The 16,547-nt window shown below is 50.2% G+C and overlaps 1 pseudogene; it reads left to right on the top strand.

Moving 5' to 3' along the window:
• The first annotated feature begins 423 nt into the window (after positions 1-423).
• On the top strand, positions 424-16,296 carry LOC100591324 (annotated as a pseudogene).
• The last annotated feature ends 251 nt before the right edge of the window (positions 16,297-16,547 follow it).

Below are 16,547 nucleotides of genomic sequence, written 5' to 3'. Positions count from 1 at the left end.
TTTGTTACATATGTATACATGTGCCATGTTGGTGTGCTGCACCCATTAACTCGTCATTTACATTAGGTATATCTCCTAATGCTATCCCTCCCCCTTTTGATACCAGTAGTTGCTTCTGGAATAGGGGTGGGAGGTTTTATGAGAACCAGTGTCAGCTGGGCACCTTCGAGGCCTTCCCAGAGAGGATCCAGTCTTTGCAAATCCTTTCAATCTCTACCTCCTACCATCACCAAAGCAGTTACATTTTCCCTCCTTGTCTTGGAATATAGGCAGTGTTGCACAAAGTAGCATTCGTGCCTGAAGACCAAGATGTGGAAGAGGAGGCAAAAAGTATCCAGACTTATTTGGAAAATTTGCGTGAGAAAACTCCACTAGTTGTTAAAGAAATATCAAAGGTAAAGTCAGACTTGTCTTTAGAAAGTCATGAACATTCTTCTTTTGGGCCCTTTGCATAAGGAATCAGTAAGTTGAAGGGCTCCCAGCCTTGACTGCAGGTGTAGAGTATTGGCAAGTGCCTCAGAGTTAATCACATGAGTTCGTCTGTGTACCCAGAGACAGAAATTTGCAGCTCAGCCCTCCACTGTCTCTTGTGTGGTACCCTGGAAGACAGGAGGGTCTGGGATGGGAGGGGAACCAGAGCCATGAATCTCAAGAACCAAGGATGTGGGCCGGGTGCAGTGGCTCACGCCTGTAATCCCAGCACTTTGGGAGGCCAAGGCGGGCGGATTGCCTGAGCTCAGGAATTCGAGACCAGCCTAGGCAACACAGTGAAACCCCGTCTCTACTAAAATACAAAAAAAATTAGCCAGGCATGCTGGGGGGTGCCTGTAGTACCAGCTACTCGGGAAGCTGAGACAGAGAATTGCTTGAACCCAGGAGGCAGAGGTTGCAGTGAGCTGAGACTGCGCCACTGCACTCCAGCCTGGGCGACAGACGGAGACTCTGTCTCCAAGGAAAAAGAAAAAAAATCAAAAACAAACCCTCAGGCAACATCAAAAAGTTTTGTTTGCTTCAAGGACAGAAGGGAAAGGGGCTATCTTAGAGAACTAAGTTCTCAATATGCAAAGACAGTTGGAGAAGACAAAACTTTAATAAACCCTGCTGGGAGTAGCAGCTGAGAGAAGGCAAGTGCGAGCCTGGGTACAGGAGAGTCCACGTGGGCCGGAGGGCAGCTGGTACCTACCCCAGAGCAGGTGTGCACCAAGCACAGTGCAACTCCTGGACTGCTGACTGCATTGCAGCCTCCTCACTGTGTCTCCTGTCTTGTGTGTCTCAGATCTACGTCAAGAAGGTGCCCCTGCTGGTTGTGAACAAAGTGTCCTTCACTGTGCAAGCACAAGAATGCTTTGGCCTTCTTGGCATCAATGGGGCTGGGAAGTCTTCCATTTTCAAAATGCTGACTGGGCAGAAGCCCATAACCTCCGGGGACGCCTTTGTCAAGGGCCTCAGCATCGGCTCTGATGTAGGGAAGGTGAGTGTGTCCCTGGAAACAAACGTGGGGCTGTGACACAGGATTTGGGGAACAGGAACTGGAATGGGACTGACTCTCTGAAAATTCCATGTATCTGTTTCATCTGTGACTGCCAAATCCATAGCTCTATCCTAGATTGCTTCTCTGAGCTCCAGATCATATGTCAAGTTGTTTACTTAACATCATCTCATGAATGTCTCACAGGCACCTGAAATTCAACGGGCCCCAAGTCTCCCCACAGCCCCGCAACCTCCTCTTACTTCTTTCCTCGTGCTTCCTGGGGGAGTGAGTGGCACACATTGTCCTGCTGTTCAAGGCACCTCTCCAGACATCCAGTCAAACACAGTCTATGGATGCTCCCTCCCAGCAGCTCTTGAATCTACTGTCTCTGGACCCAGTCCTCCTTCACCCCCCCAGCTGAGGAGGCTCCTGATGTTCAGCCTGTGTTTTCCTTGACTTGTCTGCAGCATTCATAATGCTGGCCTTTTCTGCTTTCAAACTCTAGCCTTCCTCTGTTAACTTCTGTAGCCTTCCCCTCTCCTGGCCCTTCTCAATCACTGACACATCCTTCTCAGAAAGGAGTCTTCTCCTTCATCTGCCCCTTACATTTCTCAGGGGCTGCATCGTCAGCCACTGTCTTTCTCACTCCCCATGCACTGTCCTGCCTGTTGTCTTCTCGCTGCTGTGGCTTCTGTTAACATCTGTCTGTGGACACCTCCCCAGTAGGCACACCCCAGCCCACTCCAGACCTGTGCATCAGTCCTGCACGTTGATGCCTTCTCATCAGCCTTTCTTGGGCATCTCACAAATGCTTCAAACTGGAACTTAATATCTACACCTAAACCTGACCCACTCTTGGAGTCTCTGTCTCAATGTTGGCACTGGTTCAATGAGACACTTCTTGAAGGCCTCGTGTGTCCAACCGTTGTGCTAGACCCAGTGGTTCTCACTTGCAAGGGGCTCATGAGCACATGAACAAGCCATTGCCATGAGGTAAGTACATAGTCGAGGTGGGGGTGGTGCAGAGGGGATGCGGTGAAAGGCACCCAGAGAGACCGCACTGCAGAGGCACGATCAGAGTTGTACTCTTCACAGCAGATGCATGCGAGTCACTCTGTTACCAAGAAGTTTATCAAGCCGGCCTCCATGTTCATGCCCTAATCATGTAGAGAGAAAGCAGAAGAACCCACCCAGTCTACTTCCAGAATCCATGCTCTCAGTTACCACTCTATGTTGTCTTTCAGTGTACCTAGCTTAGTTGGAAAATTATAACCAATGTAAGCCCTTCTTGGTCATGAAATATTTTCTGTTAATTTTAACTTTTTATTACTTTAAAAATCATAGTCAAGGTCTTCTAGTAACGGCAAACGAGGAAATTCTGGCCCCTCTCCTGCTGATGATAACTAGAAAAACTGGACCAATGTTAAAAACATGTTTGAAAGCTTCAGAAAGCTAACAAGATAGTGAAGACTTACTGGGCCAGGAGGTAGAAGATGATAGAGGCTCAGGGAGGTGAGCAACTCAAGGCTGCACAGCTGAGAGCTGAGTGTTGCTCTTTATGCTGAGTGACAGGGATTGGAATTCAGGGTTTACTTGCGTCAAGGACATTCCTGGTGAATGCATTCTTTCTTTGAGTTGAGACCCTGAAGAGCTGCCCTATAGACATAGGGGTGAGCTATGCTTATGCAAACTTATGCAATGATTGCAAAACAGCCTGGACTTAATAGCAGTCTTTGACATGAAATTAATGTGACCCTAAACTGCCAGTGCTCCCAGACATCTATCAGAAATAAAGGGCAGTGGCTCACACCTGTAATCTCAGCACTTTGGGAGGCTGAAGTGGGCAGATCAATTGAGGTCAGCAGTTCGAAACTAGCCTGGCCAACGTGGTGAAACCATGTCTCTACTAAAAATACAAAAATTAGCCAGGCATGGTGGTGTCTGCCTCTGATCCCAGCTATTTGAGAGGCTGAGACAGGAGAATCACTTGAAGCCAGGAGGTGGGGATTGTAGTAAGCTAAGATGTCGCCAATGCACTCCAGCCTGGACGACTGAGCGAGACTCCGTCTCAAAAGAAAAAAAAAAGAAACTGGCCAGGTGTGGTGGCGCACGTCTGTAATCCCAGCACTTTGGGAGGCTGAGGCAGGTGGATAAGTTGAGGTCAGGAACTTGAGACCAGCCTGCTGCCCAACATGGTAAAACCCCGTCTCTACTAAAAATACAGAAATTAGCTGGGCGTGGTGGCACATCCCTGTAATCCCAGCTACTGTGGAGGCTGAGGCACGAGAATCACTTGAACCTGGGAGGTGGAGGTTGCAGTGAGCTGAGATCGAGCCATTGTACTCCAGCATGGGTGACAGAGTAAGAGATTCAGTCTCAAAAACAAACAAAAACCCAAAACACGAAGGTAAATCTTCTCCAGGGAAAGAAGGTACCATCCCAGTCCTCAAATGATTTCTACAAACAATTTGGCAAATGCAATGCTTGGTGCACAGTAAAAAAATACTCAGGTACATGTGGATAAAATATAACACCCCAGCCCTACAAAAAAAAAAAAAAATTAGAAGCCCGGCATGGTGGCTGACACCTGTAATCCCAGCACTTTGGGAGGCTGAGGCAGGTGCATCAGGAAGTCAGGATATCAAGACCATCCTCGCTAACACAGTGAAACCCCGTCTCTACTAAAAATACAAAAAAATTAGCTGGGCATGGTGGCGGGCACCCATAGTCCCGGCTACTTGGCAGGCTTAGGCAGGAGAATGGCGTGAACCCAGGAAGTGGAGCTTGCAGTGAGCCAAGATCGCGCCACTGTACTCCAGCCTGTGCGACAGAGCGAGACTCCGTCTAAAAAAAAAAAAAAAATTAAAATGAAGCACACAGGGTCAAAAGGGTAGAAAATATATAGAAGAGAATAAGAGTCATTGTTGTATACAGCCTCCAAGGTGTGCCCTAGTAATGCCCCTCCCAGCATTCACACCCTTGAGTAGTTCCTCTCCATGTTTTACCAGGATTGTTGGATGTGTCAGCAAAACACTGTAGTCTTCTGAAGAAGAGATGAGGTGCTACTTCTGAGACTAGGTCATAAAAGACACTACAGCCTCTGGTTTGGATACTCTCTTTCCCTCATAGCACTCTCTGTATTATCATGGTTCACCAGAGAAACAGAACAAATAATACATAGATAAACAGACATATAGAAAGAGATTTATTATGAGGCATTGGCTCACACAATTATGGAAGCTGAAAAGTTCCACAATCTGCCATCTGCAAGCTGGAGGCCTGGTAAAACCAGTGGTGTAGTTCCTGTCCAAAGCCAAAAACATAAGAACTGGGGTGCCAATGGTGTCAGTCCCAGTCTGAGTCTGAAGGGCCAAAAGTTAGTGGCCCCAGTGTCCAAGGATAGGAGAAGATGGATGTCCCAGCCTAGGAAGAGAGCAGAGTCACCCTTTGTCTGCCTTTGTGTTCTCTTCAGGCCCTCCACAGGTTGGATGACACCCAACGGCATCCTTGAGGGCAGGTATCTATTCCATCTCTGATTCAAGTTCTGAGTGCTTCCAGAAACACTCTCACAGGCATTCCCAGAAATCATGTTTCACCAGCTATCTGGGCATCCCTGAGTCCAGCTAAGTTGGCACATAAAATTAGCCAGCACGGCCGGGCATGGTGGCTCATGCCTGTAATCCCAGCCTTTGGGAGGCCAAGGCGGGCAGATCACGAGGTCAGGAGTTTGAGACCAGCCTGACCAACATGGTGAAACCCTGTCTCTACCTAACATACAAAAATTAGCCAGGCATGGTGGCACGTGCCTGTAATCCCAGCTATTCAGGAGGCTGAGGCAGGAGAATTGCTTGATCCCAGGAGGCGGAGGTTGCAGTGAGCCAAGATTCTGCCACTGCACTCCAGCCTGGGTGACAGAGCAAGACTCCGTCTCAAAAAAAAAAAAAAAAAAAAAAAAATTAACCAGCACACTGACTCTGAGGGAAGCTAAGTGCCATTGCCATGTCATGCAGACACCTAGGTGGCCCTGCAGAGAGGTCTGTGTGGTGAGGAGCAGTCAGAAAGTACCTGAGACTGGCCAGCCACTTGGAAACAGCTCCTCTAGCCTTCAAGAGACTTCGGGCCCAACTGACAGGTTAGCAGCACCTCGTGAGAGACCCTGACCAGCACCACCCAACTAAGCTGCTCTGAGATTCCTGATTTAATGCATAGAAACAATGAAATAACAAATTACACCCACGTTTTGGAGTAATTTGTTACGCAGCAACATATGACTAATCACATAGGAAGGATACAGTGAGAAGGCTTAATATGTGTGTAACAAAAGTTCCAGCAGGAAGGGAGACAAGGCAACATTTGAAACCATATGGCTAAAACTTTTCAAAATTTATGAAAGACATCAATCACAAATGAAGCCCTATTAGCTCCAAGCAGGATAACAACAAGAAATCAGCGGCTGGGCGCGGTGGCTCACGCTTGTAATCCCAGCACTTTGGGAGGCCGAGGCAGGCGGATCACGAGGTCAGGAGATCGAGACCATCCTGGCTAACACAGTGAAACCCCGTCTCTACTAAAAATACAAAAAATTAGCCGGGCGAGGTGGCGGGCGCCCGTAGTCCCAGCTACTCGGGAGGCTGAGGCAGGAGAATGGCGTGAACCCCGGGGGGTGGAGCCTGCAGTGAGCCGAGATTGCGCCACTGCACTCCAGCCTGGGCAACAGCGAGATTCTGTCTCAAAAAAAAAAAAAAGAAAGAAAGAAATCAGCCCCTAGGAACAGTGTAGTAAATCTGCTGAAAACCAAACACAAGAAAAAGTCTTAAAAGACCCCAGAGGTAAAAGGTGGAGTCCCTTCACAAGAGCAACAGTTACACTGGCAGCTGGCCCCATCACAGAAATAACAGAGGCCAGAAGACAATAGAACGATACATTGTAAGTGGTAAGAGGAAACAACCTACCTAGAGTAAAGTAACCCATAAAACTATACTTAGGAAAGAAGGTTTTTTTGTTTGTTTGTTTGTTTGTTTGTTTGAGATGGAGTCTCGCTCTGTTGCCCAGGCTGGTGCAGTGGTGTGATCTCGGCTCACTGCACTCTCTGCCTCCTGGGTTCAAGCGATTATCCTGCCTCAGCCTCCCGAGTAGCTGGGATTACAAGTGCCTGCCACCACACCCAGCTAATTTTTGTATTTTTAGTAGAGACGGGATTTCGGCCTCCCGAAGTGCTGGGACTACAGGTGTGAGCCACCAGCACCCGGCCAGAAGGTATTTTTTAAAAGACCTTCAGATAAATAGAAGCTGAGAGAATTTATCACCAGCAGATATATGCAAAATGAGATAATAAAGAGTAAGTTTCAGGCAGAAGGAAAATGATCCCAGATGGAAACTCAAAGATTCAGAAAGGGCTAGGTGCGGTAGCAGAGCTCATACCTATAATCCTATCACTTTGGGTAGCTAAGGCAGATGGATCGCTTGAGGCCAGGAGTTCATTTGAGACCAGCCCAGGCAACATAGTGAGACTCCCATCTCTACAAAAAATAATTAGCTGGGTGTAGTGGCATGCTCCTGTAGGCCCAGCTACTCCAGAAGCTGAAGTAGGAGGATCACTTGAGCTCAGAATTTGAAGTTATGGCAAGCCATGCTCATACCACTGCACTCTAGCCTGGGTGACAGAGCAAGACCCTATTAAAAAAAAAAAAATACAGAAAGGATGGCTGGCAGGGTGGCTCATGCCTGTAATCCCAGCACTTTGGGAACCCGGGGGAAAAAAAAGGAGTAAAAAGTGATTATTTATTTATTTATTTATTTTTTGAGACAGAATCTCGCTCCGTTGCCAGGCTGGAGTGCAGTGGCGTGATCTCAGCTCACCGCAGCCTCCGCCTCCTGGGTTCAAGCTATTCTCCTGCCTCAGCCTCCCGAGTAGCTGGGACTACAGGCATGCGTTACCATGCCTGGGTTGTTTTTGTATTTGTAGTAGAGATGGGGTTTCACGGTGTTGGCCAGGATGGTCTCGATCTCCTCACCTTGTGATCTGCCCGCCTTGGCCTCCCAAAGTGCTGGGATTACAGGGATGAGCCACCATGCCCGGCCAAGTGTTGTTGTTTTTTTTTTTTTAAAGGGAGATGTGTGGCCGGGCGTGATGGCTCACGCCTGTAATCCCAGCACTTTGGGAGGCCAAGGCAGGTAGATCACGAGGTCAGGAGATAGAGACCATCCTGGCCAACACGGTGAAACCCCGTCTCTACTAAAACTATGAAAAAATTAGCTGGGTGTGGTAGCACGTGCCTGTAGTCCCAGCTACATGGGAGGCTAAGGGAGGAGAATCGCTTGAACTCAGGAGGTGGAGCTTGCAGTGAGCTGAGATTGCACCACTGCACTCCAGCCTGGGCAACAGGGCAAGACTCTGTTTCAAAAAAAAAAAAAAAGGGGAGATGTGTCAGTTTTGACTGAAAGCTATAATAATAATGTCTTATGAAGTTTAAAATACATATAAAAGTAAAATACATGACAACAATGGCTTTAAGTCAGGAGCGGGTAAAAGAAGTTATTTTAAGGTCCTTACCTTGATCATGAATACAGTAAACAGTTAATGATATCCATTGCTAAGTCAAGGATGCATGTTTCAATCTCCAAAGGAACAACCAAAGTAATAGGAGAAAGGAGTACATATTTTTAAGCTAATAGAAGGGAAAAATAGAAAAATGAAAAAAAATAATGTGATAGAAGAATTGAGAAAAAGGAACATAGAACATATGGGCTAGCTACCCCTGAATAAGATGATAGATTTAGGCCAGTCATGGTGGCTCACACCTGTAATCCCAGTACTTCGGGAGGCCCAGGTGGGAGGATGGCTTGAACCTAGGAATCCGAGACCAGCCCGGGCAACATAGCGAAACTCCAGCTGTACAATAAATTTAAAAATTAGCCAGGTGCAGTGGTGTGTGCCTGTAGTCCCAGCTACTTGGGAGCTGAGAGGATCACTTATGCCTAGGAGGTTGAAGCTGCAGTGAGCCATGATCACACCACTGCCTTCCAGCCTGGGCAAGAGAGTGAGACCTTATCTCAAAAAAATGTTATATATATACATTAGATTTAAATCCAAACATCAGTACTTACATTAAATATAAGTGGACAAAGACTCCAGTTAAAAGACTAAAATTATCAAAAAGGATACTCAAAAGGTTAAACATAGAATTACCATATGACCCAGCAATTCCATTCCTAGGTATATAACCAAAAGAACTGAAAAACCTACATCCACACAGAAACTTGTATAAGAATGTTCATGGAAGCATTACTCATAGTGGCTAAAAGTGGAAACAACCCAAATGTCCATCAACAGATGAATGGATTAACAACATGTGGTCTTGCTGTATGATATGGAATATTCCTCAGCCATAAAAAGGGATGAAGCACTGACATACACCGCAACATGGATGAACCAGGAAACCATACACAGATCATATGCTGTGTGATTCCATTAATATGAAATGTCCAGAATAGGCAAAGCCATGGAGACAGGAAGCTTATTAGTGGTAGTCAGGTGCTGGAGGTGTTAAAGGGAACGGGGAGTGACTACTCATGGGTACAGGGTTTCTTTTGTGAACAATGAGGTGTTTAAAGTTGAGTGTGATGATGGATCTGAACGTGCTAAGAGCAGTTGAACTGTACACATTGGTGAATTATGTGGTATGTGCATTGTATCTTAATAAAGCTGTTATAAAAAGAAGAAGGAAAAGGGGGAAGCCCCACTCTGGGAATCAAAGCCAGGCCCTTAGTTGTGTGAGGTCTCTGTAACATTCTTCCATGCTGACAGCCTTCTCCCTTACCTCTCTTTCACTAAGCAGACACTCCATGTGGTTTCCTTTCTCTCCCTCCCTCCCTCCGTCCCTCCCTCTCTCTCTCTCTTTTCCTTCCCCTTCCCCTCCCCCTTCCCCTTCCTCCTTTCTTAGAGTCTCCCTCTGTCACCCAGGCTGGAGTGCAGTGGCGTGATCTCAGTTCCCTGTAACCTCTGCCTCCTGGGTTCAAACAATTCTCATGTCTTAGCCTCCAGAGTAGCTGGGATTACAGGTGTGTGCCATGTTCACCAGGCTGGCCTCAAACTCCTGGCTTCAAGTGATCCACCTGCCTAGCCTCCTAAAGTGCTAGGATTACAGGCGTCAGCCACCGTGCCCAGCCTCCATGTGGTTTTGTTTTGCACTCTGTAAAATCCTTCCCATCCTCCAACCTCAGGCAGTGGAGCCCAGGGTTGTCCAGCTGTTTGAATAGGGAGAAGAGGGGAGAAAATAGGAGGGAAAAACAGTGGTTACTTCTCAAAAATGGCATGCCACTCTTTTCAGCACCTGGGAGTAGATGAACACGGACACAAACCAGGCTGGTCAGCTGCAAGTTTAGAAAGGCAAAAACCTGAGGTCAGGAGTTTGAGACCAGCTGGCCAACATGGTGAAACCCCGTCTGTACTAAAAATACAAAAAATTAGCTGGACATGGTGGCATGCACCTGTAGCCCCCACTATTCAGGGGGCCGAGAGGAGAATGGCTTGAACCCAGGAGGCGGAGGTTGCAGTGAGCCAAGATCACACCACTGCGCTCCAGCCTGGGCAACAGAGTGAGACTCTGTCCCCCCAAAATAAATAAAAGCAAAAACCTGGAAATGAGTCAAATGAAATTTTTAAACAGCTAAATAAAATCTAGAAGCCTTCCCTGGATGACTAAGAAGCAGTTAAAATAAGTGGGGGTAGATCTGTATTTACTGACCTAGGAATATCTTTAAGACATAATATTGAGTAAGAAAAGCATGTTGGCTGGCCACGGTGGCTCATGCCTGTAATCTCAACACTTGGGGAGGCTGAGACAGGTAGATCATGAGGCCAGGAGTTCGAGACCAGCCTGACCAACATGGTGAAACCCCGTCTCTACTAAAAATACAAAAATTAGCCAGGTGTGGTGGCAGGCACATGTAACCCCATCTACTCAGGAGGCTGAGGCAGGAGAATTGCTTGAGCCTGGGAGGCGGAGGTTGCAGTGAGCCAAGATCATGCCACTGCACTCCAGCCTGGCGACAGAGCGAGACTCCATCTCAAAAAAAGAAAATAAAAAAGAAAAGCATGTTACAGAATGGTGGATATGGGATGATACCGTTTGGCAAAAACAGCACCCAGCCAGTCCTGAGCAAGGAGCACAGGCCCACGTAGGTGTCTTTGCCAACACAGAAGTCCAGAGGGTGCACAGCTGCCTGGCCGGTGGGCTGAGCCAACAGACTGCAGGAGTCTTTGCATGAATATTTTACAAAGAAAATCTATTTGCAGATTACATGCCTAATAGAAAATATTTCTAAAGGGGAAAAAAGCGAGGCAAGCCTTTTGTATTGACTGGATGCCTCAAAAGCACCAGGAAGTAGGGAGGCACTGTGTGCTGAGGTTTTACACTGGGTGGGCTGGAGGAGGCGCCAAACAAGCGCTCCACCCTGTCCACGACGCCAGCAGCAAGGGCTGTCCCAGGCTCCCTTACGTTACTGGTCAAGACCTACAGGTGAGATCTGGGGCTTCTTTCAGTTCCTTCACCTCCAGTTACAAGATAAGTTCCCGTTCTTCCCAGACCTGGAGAGCAGGGCAAAGCCCCCAGCTCTGGGCATGAGGTCCCTGCGCAGGTGGTTGGGGGCGGCCTCCATCCCTGCAGGAAGAGGTAAGTGGCCTGGGCTGCCTCAAGTCACCCCTTCCTCTTGGTCCTGGGCTTGACTGGATTATGAAGCTGACCCAGGCCAAAGGCAGCTTACTTGGCTGAGGTCAGGCAGATGGCACCACAGGTGTTACTGTCCTGATAAGGTGAGGACGGACCTTTCTCCCTGCCACTTTATGAAGGGCTATTTTCAGTAAGTTTGCATTTTAAGCCCAGAGTTACCTCATACCACTGGGTCTGGGGTTCTTGAACTGCTGATGTTCTGCTAAGGCGCATGGGATATTTCTCAGGCTTCTGTTGTCAGTGATAGAAGCCTGACTCCAAATAAAGCAAGGCCACAGGCCCCGCAGGTCCAAGGACTCCCTTCGTGTTGTGTACAGCGCCCCCGGAGGCATACAGCGGTACTGCACACTCAGGACTGGGACGTAGAGGTGCCCACACCTCTGGCAAAGTGAGCCCGGGGTCTGATGATGATGTCCCTTGGGTCTTCTCTCTTTGTTGGCTCCTGTTTCAAGCAGCTTTTTATGTTTCCTTGCATCTTCTGAAGATCAAATGAGTTCACATTTGCAAAGTTTAGAACAGTGTGTTGCACATAGTAAATCCTATATAGTTTGTTTTCTTTTGTTTTTTTGTTTTGTTTTTTTTTTTTTTTTCACTCTTGTTGCCCAGGCTGAAATGCAATGGCATGATCTCAGCTCACTGCAACCTCTGCCTCGCGGGTTCAAGTAATTCTCCTGCCTCAGCCTCCCGAGTAGCTGGGATTACAGGTGCCCACCACCACAGCCAGCTAATTTTTGTATTTTTAGTAGAGACAGGATTTCACCACGTTGGCCAGGCTGGTCTCAAACTCCTGACTTCAGGTGATCCACCCGCCTCAGCCTCCCAAAGTGCTGGGATTACAGGTGTGAGCCACCATGCCCATCCAGTTTTTTTTTTTTTTTTTTTAAGTTAGCTAAGATGGGCCAATGCCCTTCCTCTCAGAGAGAGAAGTGCTTGCCCTCAACACTTCAAACCCTCCAGGAAGACTTGTCAGCCATGTGCTCACCCTGGACTCATCCCTGTGTCCAGGCGAACGGGTTATTCCCTGAGTGGATAGCCCAAGGCACAATTCAGCTCTGGGTGAAAGTGGTGGGCTGCATTGCTGGAAAGCCCCATGAGGGGTGTGGGAACACTTCCTGAATACAGAAGGAAAGGGGCTGAGTGTAGAGCCGGCAGTGCTCACTGCTAGAGAGTGACCATTGCTGTCACCCAACCTTTTCCCTTACACCCCCAGTGGTGGTAACAAGTGGAAGTTGAGCACTGGCATCGATCGCCCTGATCGGAGAGCCTGCCTTCATCTTCCTGGATAAGCCATCCACTGGCATGGACCCCGTGGCCCGGCGCCTGCTCTGGAATGCTGTGGCACAGGCCCATGAGTCCGGCAAGGCCGTCGTCATCACCTCCCACAGGTAGAGCCTGGGTCTGTGGGTCACTGGAAGTTTCAAAACCAGGTAGACTGGGAAGGAGCCAGGTGGCCAGAAGACCTATCAGCAGCTGGTGGAGAGTCTTTGAGGAGATTCCCTAGGCTCTGCACCTGAGCCACACTCTGAGCATGGATATCAGGAATGGCCTGATCAGGCCACCAACCCCTTCCTATCTGCATGAGCCTTTGACACCCCCAGCCCTGTCTCAGGCCCCCACCTCTCCCCAGCATGGAGGAGTGTGAGGCCCTGTGCACCCGGCTGGCCATCATGGTGCAGGGGCAGTTCAAGTGCCTGGGCAGCCCCCAGCACCTCAAGAGCAAGTTCGGCAGCGGCTACTCCCTGCGGGCCAAGGTGCAGAGCGAAGGGCAGCAGGAGGCGCTGGAGGAGTTCAAGGCCTTCGTGGACCTGACCTTTCCAGGTGTGTTTCAGCCCCGGCAGCCCCCACTTGATGGGCCCTGGGCCCCTGCCTAGGCATCTCCCATCTGCCGTGATGACAGTCTGTGCCTCACCCCTCCCATGTCCCATCTCCCTGATCCCTGGGATGAGGACCCCAATGCCGAGCACCCAGGCACCCTCCCCAATCCTCCAGCCCGGCCGTCACAGCAACACCATCTCTCCTTCGTGCAGGCAGCGTCCTGGAAGACGAGCACCAAGGCATGGTCCATTACCACCTGCTGGGCCAAGACCTCAGCTGGGCGAAGGTGAGAGCACATTTTTGACGTGACCCACTTTCTGGGGTAACTCTGTCTCTCTCTCTCCCTCTCTTTGTCTCCTCCCCATCCCCCTGAAGTCATGTTCAGCGCTGCCCCTGTCCTCTGCCATCTCCATGGCAACGTTCACATGGATTTCATAGAACAGAAGGTGTTTCTGCTGGAAGGGACTTTGAAGATTGGCTCCTCCTGCCCGCTTATTTCATGGAGAGGAGAGCAGGCCCAGAGAGGGAACACCAGATGCCTGGGGACACACAGCAAGCCAGGGACCCCCACCAGGCCTCTGGCCTTCTGACACCATTCCCACCCAAGAGCACAGACAGCTGAGATCCATAGCACTGACTTCTTGGGAGGTGTTCTGGAGCAGCTGAGATAGGGATGGGCCTCTTTGGGGCCTTGTCACAGTCCCAGAGGCCAGCCCTTCCTACCCTCTCTCCTCCCCCGTGTGCGTCTGTGGGACAGCCTGGCCACAGCAGCCTCCTCCCTCCCCTCAGGTGTTTGCCACTCTGGAGCAAGCCAAGAAGAAGTACATGCTGGATGACTAGTCAGTCAGTCAGGTCACCATGGAGGACAGCTTCCTGAGCTTTGCCTGCCCTGTGCCCTGGTCCAAAGTGAAGACCAACGAGAGCAGGCAGAGCAGGCGGGCTCCTCATCGTGCTCGCTGCCTCCTTCCCTGCCTCCCTCTCAGCTTTCCTCTCAGCCTCCCTCCCTGCCTCCCTCTCGGCTTTCCTCTCAGCCTTCCTCCCTGCCTCCCTCTCAGTTTTCTCTCGGCCTCCCTCCCTGCCTCCCTTAGAGCCTGTCCTGCTGTAATAAGGACAGACCAGTGCCAGGTTGGCCCAGGCGTGCATGGCCTGCCCTGGGTTTCCAGGGCTTACAGAGGCAGCTCTCGGCCCAGCTAGCTCAGCACAGGGCTGTGCCCCTAACTTCAGTGCACGGAGCAGAGTGGGGCCCACTGGAGAACCCAGGTGCCTTTCCTTAGAAAGGGACGCCCAAGTCCCACCTGAGTAGCCTGTGGTCTTATTGAGACCTGGCTGTGGAAGCAGCCTCAGAACACCTTGCATGTCCTTTCCAAGGGCGGTGGCCGGGGGTGACCACAGTACTAACCATGACCCGACCAGGTGCCAGCTCTGTGGCTGGTCCCCTGAGGCATTGTGTCATTTGATCACACCACCCTCAAGCCCGGCCTCAAGGGGTCTGTCCTGGTCATCCCCTAGCTCATGGGCAAGAAGTCTGCAGGGCAGAGGGAAATGCTCACCGAAAGCTTGCGCTCTTCCTTCTCTAGAATCCCCTGCCCAGATGGTTTGTCCATCCAGTGTACTCCCTCCCAGGGCAGGCCACGCCACCCAACGCACCCTGAGACGCGAGATGCAGCAAAGCAGTGGCTCTGCAGAACTGTGGGTGGAGTTTGGATGGGTTCGTGGAGGTTTCCACACATGTGTGCAGATCCTTTGGAAAGCAGGATAGAGCCAGAAACAGAAAGGAGGGTGCCCGTAGGCCAGGGTGGGGCTGGCTCCCATGGTCACATGCAAGAGTGAAGCTTCATGGAGACCATGATTCTAAACTCACACCCGGCCTCACCGGTGATAATGTCACTGTTCTTCTGAAGGAAGGAGGAAATAAATATTGACAAGTTTGCTAGCCTAAGTCAGGATGTTACAATATTTAAATATTTGGATGTGTGCGCTTTCATCCTCTTCCCTGGCTTCTGCAAATTTAGGGCTGCATGTGATCCTATATCCACCCATGAAGTGGACAGCGCCCCACCTCCCACATGGGTAGACTGGCTTAGAGGCAGGCAGTAACTTCCCACATCAACAGGCAGGGGAGCCAGGGTTGCACTGGGGCAGAGGTTCTTGCAGTGGGGTCCCAGCAGCAGCAGCACCATCAGGAAACTTGTTAGAAATGTAGGTTCTTGGGCCCCACCCAAAACTTACTGAATCAGAAACGCCTGGGGCAGGGCCAGCAATCCGTGCTGCAACAAGCCCTATAGCAGGGGCTCTGATGCAGCTCCAGCATGAGAACCACTGAGCAGAGGCCCCATGCGCGCCAGACCATCACACTGTCCAGATGCAGATGGATGTGGCCACATGCCTTTGTCATGTACATTCACCTCTCTTCTGAGACGGGCTCCATTCAGCGGCCTTTCTCTCTCTGTAGAGCTCACTCTGCCCCTTGCCACAGGCCCCTCAGCTCCCCTCTGGGAAGTGCAGATGCTGGTCTCTGCCTCTTCTCAGCCAGGACTCAGGAAAGTGTCATGCACAGGACTTGCCTATGCTTCCTACACCCCTTGCCCAGAACAACGGCGTCGCACACCCACGGTCGCCAACCCACCCTCCTCAGTCCTTGTTTCAGGTGACTGCTCCCTGTGATGAAAGCCACTCCGTGGCCGGACACGGTGGCTCATGCCTATAATCCCAGCACTTTGGGAGGCCAAGGTGGGCGGATCATGAGGACAGGAGATGGAAACCATCCTGGATAACACGGTGAAACCCCGTCTCTACTAAAAATACAAAAAAAATAGCCGGGCATGGTGGCGGGAGCCCGTAGTCCCAGCTACTCGGGAGGCTGAGGCAGGAGAATGGCGTGAACCCGGGAGGCGGAGCTTTCAATGAGCCGAGATCGTGCCACTGCACTCCAGTCTTTGGGCGACAGAGCGAGACTCCGCCTCAAAAAAAAAAAAAAAAAAGCCACTCCCTGGGCTCACATCCAGCTCTCATTCCTCCCATGCCCCTCTCTGCCTCCACTGAAAGCCCATCTTCTTCTCTGAATGTGGGATTTCTCAGGCTCCCAAGCTACTTCATTTTCCATTCTCTCCCCTGCCCCTCACTACTCATAACATTTTCAACTGACACCTCATTCCACCAGGAATTTCCCTGAGCTCCTAACAGTTTAGACTTTTCCAACAAGGTCTCACCTTCTTGAAGCCCAGTGGGAAACGGGCCCACACCCTGGAGGTGCCACTTATCACCCCAGGGCAGCCCTAGAGGCTCCCACTGCCAGTGCAGGGTGTGGGGCAAGAGCAGGCATGGCTGCAGTCAAGACAACTCCTGCTCCCTGAAAAAGAAATTTGCCTCTCCATATTGAAAGGAGAGTGATCAGGACACAAAGCACAAGATAGAGCTAAACGACAACCTAGGGACCAAGGATGCTGTTCTAGATTCTAGAGGCAGCTGGTGTGGCTAATGGGCTCATGGCTGGCTCTAGTTGATTAATCCCTTCAAGATGCTATGGAAGC

This window comes from Nomascus leucogenys, chromosome 18 (genome assembly GCF_006542625.1).
Source record: "Nomascus leucogenys isolate Asia chromosome 18, Asia_NLE_v1, whole genome shotgun sequence".
Taxonomy (NCBI): domain Eukaryota; kingdom Metazoa; phylum Chordata; class Mammalia; order Primates; family Hylobatidae; genus Nomascus; species Nomascus leucogenys.
Note: the sequence above shows the minus strand (reverse complement) of the source record. Positions and strands in the feature narration are given on the sequence as shown.